Below are 6820 nucleotides of genomic sequence, written 5' to 3'. Positions count from 1 at the left end.
AAATGCTATTAACTAGTTTTGGAGATACCTCTGCCACCTCATCAGATAATAAGATATAACATGGTTGTCCTGGCGGGAATTGAAGATTTGCTACTTACAAACTGTTACAAACAGACTAAAGTATCGACAGCTTAGTGAACTAATTGGGCCTATGGTGATATGTTCTTTGATCTTGTTGGCAGTGCCGAATAACTCAACTAGGAACTCAAGGTTGACTTTGAAAGCCTGTGATAAACATGAAAATGTGTGCACTTTATTATAGCAGACATAGCAATTGCAAGAAGAAATGTAATTTGTAGAACAGTATAGACATTAGGGATAAATTGTCAACATGAAACAAACAGGGAAAACAAAATGAATCTTCAGAAGATATCTGGTTGAAGTAGAATTAATGCCTGGTTATAAACCACACTTAGAACACCTACCATCCAAACTAGAGAGCTACAATTCCATTTTGTTTTATTTTGTTTGCTTTCTTTTGCTTTTTTTTACCAATTCAAGAAGGAAGCTTTTAGCAAACATAACAACTAGGCAAAATGCATTTTATCATATATGATAATATGATGTAAACCAAAGAGATATATTTTGCATGGATTGGTTATGTTTCTTCACCACTCCTTATATTGATATAGTTGTTCATATGTGTTGCCATTTCTTCTCAGGTGGCATTTAAAGCTAAGATCGAAATCTCCATTGCATAGAAACCTTACTGGCAGTGTTTTGCAGGTCTTCTTCAGCAGTGGATTTATTTGCATTTGACAACTTTAGATGGAAATTGATATTATATTGCATCACTTTCCACAGAGTTGGGAATTAAAAAAATAATAATGATATACTGGTCCCTTTTAAAAGGTACAAATGACATACTAATTACCAGAATACCAACTTGTTCATGCTGAAGCCTCATTCACTGTATATTGCACTTTTGCAAAAATTCCGCAAAAAAAAACACAAAAAGTATATATACATATAAAGGTGCTTATATCTACTGATTGTTCCATGTATTTTGGAGTGTTACATGCAAATTTCTCAAAGTGACCAAGGTTTAAATGAAATATATAAATATATATCTATTGGAAAATCAGGGAGTCAGGAGCTAGGTAGCCAATAAATTCATAAGTATAACGACGACACCTACATTTTGGAAGATCTTTTCTATACATCTGACTTTTAGAAAATAGTCTCAAGGAGCGCAATTATGATCTCATCATTCTCATGAAGACCTTCTTTTTTTGCCCAAGCAGCCTTGAGTGGATTGGAATTCATAAGCTCACACCCACTGAAAAATGAAAATGAAATAACCCTACACAAGCCCATTGGCGTTCGTCCATTAACGGCTGAAGAGTACAGTTTTGGTTCAGATTTAGTTTTCTACTTTAATGGTGCTCATCTCCCTAAGGTCAAACAGGCTGATTCTATGAAATATACAGTTAAATGGTACCAGTAAAAAAAAAATCATAGTAACAAACAGATAAGTTAGCATTACTCCGACCATACTACATCGGTTAACGTTGATATCTGTTTGGCCAGTATGGATTGCTACTTCTCTTATTTCCCATAGTTCATCTTACCTGCTGCTACACACAATGGAGGCATCCGTGATATTATCGATATTATTGGTATCATAGATATTATTGATTTTCTCTTGATCCACCTGCAGTCTATTGAAATAAACATAGATCACCATGGGATATCTTGGTAATTTAAAGGGGTTTTCCACTCTATTATTTCAGTTAATGGAATGAAACCTTCCTTATAAAGTGTTAAACAAAAAAAGTCCCACCAGATACAGCTATTCGTACCTGTGCTGTCGATCTCCTCTGGATTGGAAGTGATGACCCCATGACTACAAGTGACCTGAAAGCTAAGGCCACTGATTGGCTGGAGAGTCACATGAGTGGCGGTTGAGACATCATTACTTCCTGTCTTGGAGTGGGGAACAGATCCTGGTGATAAGTATTGCTTTGTTTTTGTAAGGATGGCTTCTTTAAAAGGAAACCTTTCACCAGGTTTTCCCGAAAATAAAGTATTGGCACCACCTTTAAGCCCTCTGTTACAGCATTCTAGTATGGTGTATATATGTTCCCAAACCTTCTTCAAGCAACAAAAAAGACTTTATTATACTCACAGATGGTGCAGTCTGGTCATATGGGCGTCTCTGGTCTTGATTCAGCTTCTCCTCTCTTCTTACGATCATTGTCCTCTTTCATGGGGATGGCGTGCCCAACATCATCCACATAGTGTCCCCATCGTGCTCCTGTGCAGGCGTACTTCTCCTTGCCCTGATGGCAGAGCAAAGCACTGAGTCGGCCTTACCTATGGTTCATTGGCGCTCTTTGGCCTTTTCTTGGGCGCTACAGTACTGTGCTCTGCTCTTGGTAAGTCCAAGAGAAATACTCTTGCACAGAAGCGTGATGAAGGGACACTGCACTGATGACGTAGGACACATCATCCACATGAAGCAGGAAAGAAGGAAGAAAAGAGGCGCTGGATCAAGACCAGAGACTCTCATCGGACCGGACTGCGCCGTCTGTGGGTATAATAAAAAGTCGTTTTTGTAATATGTAGAAGGGATTGGAGACATACATACAGCATATTAAATGCTATAAAAGAGGGCATAAAGGTAGTGGCCGTACTTTATATGGTGAAAATCTGGTTCATTTAAAACTTTCAAAAACAGTGGAAAACTCCTTTAATTTTGATGCAGTAAAACTGCAGGGTGGACCAAAACTTGTGTCTGTAACATGCATACTATACAGAGGTCATATAAAAGGATTAGACCGGAAGGCTGCTTTGTCATGATAGGTGACAAAACTTTTTTTTTGCCTCAATGTTTGTAAGCTTTAAGGAAGAGCATTTACTCTACCTGCAAAAATCAGATACATGGGGCTTTCCACAGAAAGTCACACGAAGGTCATTCAATGATTCCAATATAACAAATAATTCGTAAGAAGAAAAGATGTATGTAAAATGTCTAAGAAAATATATATTTTTGATCTTTTTTTATAAACATGAAATATTAGCATTAAAATTATTTATGAGAATCAGTGTATGCTTTATTGAATAACTGGACCTTGTTAAAGTAGGTCTTGGTTGCATGCCTGGTACCCAAGTAATCATTTTGTTAAGCATGAAGGAGAAGCGATACAGATACCATATACATTAAATAAATAAAAAAATGACAAAATTACTGGGAAGGCAATGTTATAACGTAAGCTCAACCAACCCGTAACAAGATGTGGTTCATTTTTGTAGAAAATAAATATTTTGGAATATATTATAACATTTTTATCTTGTTTCCTGGGGAGAGCTCATATATATGTTCTGTTCTCTGCTTTTGTGAGAGAATAAAATTATATATAATATATATATAGTATATGTTAACATTGAATTATTACAGTGGCAAGGATGTCATGCATGGTTTATTGGCGCTTACTGAATTTTCCCAAATTAAAGTCTAGTTCCTTATTTACTCATTTAGTATGTCACATTTTTCATTTTTTTTGTTTAGCATTTTTATTTTAACTGTTAGAGACGTAATATAACAAGTAGTTTACTGTCATTTATACCTAAAAGTAAAATGTTAATGAGTTTTCCATCCCATCCTCAGACGTAGTGGTTTCAGAGGTAACAGATACATTTGGGCCACTTGGTTGTTGGGGGCTTGTTATAGATTTTGGATTGATCTTGTAACACCTCAGATATGAAAATGAATCTGTCAGTGTAGCAATAGAGTGTTGTCTGGACATGTGATCCCAGTAGCCAATAACTGGCTAAAGGGAATGGGCCATCAGAAAATGATCTTCTATTTAAATAAAGGTTTTATTTTTAATCTACTTTTTATTTTTTATTTCAATGTAGCATAAAACTAAACTAGGCATGCTCTAATCTGGGCAAGGATCTTTGAGAAAGGAAGGTAAGGCCTCATTCAGACGTCCATTTATTTCACGTACAAGAAAAAACAGACCTTTTATTCTGATCAGAGTTTGATCAGAGTTTGACCATAGTTTGATCAGAGTTTGACCAGAGTTTGGTCAAAGTTTGACCAGAGATTGACCAGAGTTTGACCAGAGTTTAGCCAGAGTTTAGCCAGAGTTTGGCCAGAGTTTGACCAGAGTTTGACCAGAGTTTAGCCAGAGTTTGGCCAGAGTTTTACCAGAGTTTGGTCAGTTTGACCAGAGTTTGATCAGAGTTTGACCAAAGGTTGATCAGAGTGTGGTCTAAGTGACTTCACAGTGTGGTCTTAGTGACATCCAATTTTCTCGTACGTGGAGAAATTAAAAAAAAATTTCCCAACCTTCACCATTCTGACTGTCCATGAAAATCAGACAACATTTGTATGTCATCCGAGTGCTATACGATTTTTTATCTGACTCTCGGATCAAAATCAGACATGTCTCCTATATTTTCCAAGACCGCTTGGTCCATGAGTGGTCGTACAGTCATGGATACGAGTGCTCATATGCAAAAATGCAACGTCTGAATGTGGCCTAAGGAAGTGAGCTGTGAAGAATGGATCCTGTGTTATCTACTGTATATAGAGGTGTTGCATCTCACACTAATCATGTCTGTGATGACAATGAGACTGCTGAAAAGTCTTTTTTACAGAACAGGAAGTGTCAGTCTAGTATAAGGTCTAATTGGCAGTATGAAAATTGCAAGATTTTAGTTTTTTATTTATATAGATGTAATTTTTTATGGCAATTATGAAATATTAAAAAAAATTGCATAAAAACTCAGTAGGTCATTTTCTAATTATACATTCCCTTTAAGAGTACTGGTGTTATCACTATGGCTGCTGTGGCCACATATCCAGATATTACAATACATTTACTAGGCTTCATTTCTACCAAAGAACTGTCTTATATGACTGGCTCTCTACTGAGTAGAGATAATAAAATCAATTTGAATCGAATGTTCACTGGACCCAGAGAATTCTAACAATTTCTAATTCAAGCAAATTACCCACAAATGTGGCTTTCCCATAATACCTTGCAGCTATCACATCTCATCACATGATATTGAACAGTAAATAATGAGGGCTGACTGTATAAAAGCTGAGGCAAGGAATGCAGCCTCCAATTCGTGATTACTCTGGATAGTGAGAGGACATCATATCTCACAGCCTAGCAATACAAATAGGAACAGAAAGCCATAAAATACTGAATGAACATTACAAATAGTGACAGGACAGTAGTGAAAAAGTACTACCATATGTTTACCCATAGCCATATACAGTGCGCTGAGCTCACTGTGACAAGTAGTAAGGATGTGTGGGCATTAAAGAACTTGAAAGGGGTTTAATACAGTCCTAGGACACTTCAGGGTATTGCACACGTGTTTTCAGAGAAATTAGAGCCTTTGCTGTATTTTCAATTTGTGGCAAGTCAATTTGCAAAAAAATCTAAAATTTTGGAAAAACGCAGACAAGCTGGAGAGTTTGAATTCCAAAACATTTACTTGTCTCTACATCGAGGCTCGCTTTTCAATAGGAGGTAACCTAACGGAGGATGGGTTGTCAGAAAATAGGTGAAGTCTAAACTGTGATGATATTAGCTAAAATTTAGCTCAAAATAAGACAAAAATTTGTGGTGGAAACTGAGGCTGTACACTGTAACAACATGAGCTACTTCTATAAATGTGGTGCATTTGAAAAAAAAATAGTTTAAAAGCTGCACAGAGTTAGAAAATCTGCCTCTTCTTTTTTTTTTTTTTACTTTGTTTTAATCCTCTTTTTTGGGATTTATGACACAAGCAACTGTAAGGTGCAGCAATCAATGTAGGAATTTTAAAATGGTGTGGAAAAAAACACATTTCAGTATCTGTAACTCAACAAGATCCAACATAATAATACTATTAATAATCAAGGAATAAATAAAGTACACCAACAATGCATTATTACTACTACTATTATTATTATTATTGTTATTCTGCAGAAATAAAATTGTTTCCTACAAATATTCCCATTTATGCCATTAGTTTTAAGCATTTTGTTTCAATTCTTTTCATGTAATAACTTATTATATTTAAAAAACCCACTATCCTATTTGCAATTTTGTTTACTTTACTTGTGGACCTACTAATTCTAAAATAAATTCCTTTGCAATGTGCTATATATATATATTTTTTTACTTATGCCTAAAAGGAAATGCTCCTTCAGATACCGAAAGTTTAAAATGACCTTAGTGCCTTTATGAATCACTTACCCACCTGATGAGCACATCCTGCTACACTATTTGACTTTCTTTTTACTTTTTTATGAGAAAATTCATAAATTGAAAAACTTGCATATTTTATTTTCTGTTTCTTTTATTCTCTTTTTTTTTTGCTCCGAGTTAGTTATCATATAGCCCCCCTTATTGATTGAAGTCAGTTTAACGTGTATGGGGGACTCCTGACTCATCCCCCACGGAGAGAAGGATCTGGCCTTTTGGATTTGCAATAGTGATATTCTCATAGAGAACACAGGAGTATTTGGGTGAGCTGTTCGTTCCTGTGTATAGGGGCGTCAACATCTATCTAATGTGTATGGGGGGGACTTACAGAGTACCTATCACCAGATCAAAAGTAGCCAGTTTTTGACCTTACTCTATTCTTGCTGAGTATTCCAATCATTTTCTTGTTAAATCCGCCATACGGCTCCAGGAATATTGGCATTTAGATTTCGGAAACACATTTTAGTAGTTTTATAAACTTTCAGAAGAGGGTGTGGTACACAGAACCTCAGGGGCATGTCTATACAATAGAACTCACTGCATCCTTACCCTGTGAGATACTTCTCCTTGGAAATATCGTAAAAAATAGCATATTGGATCCACTA

This window comes from Ranitomeya variabilis, chromosome 2, assembly GCF_051348905.1.
Source record: "Ranitomeya variabilis isolate aRanVar5 chromosome 2, aRanVar5.hap1, whole genome shotgun sequence".
Taxonomy (NCBI): domain Eukaryota; kingdom Metazoa; phylum Chordata; class Amphibia; order Anura; family Dendrobatidae; genus Ranitomeya; species Ranitomeya variabilis.
Note: the sequence above shows the minus strand (reverse complement) of the source record.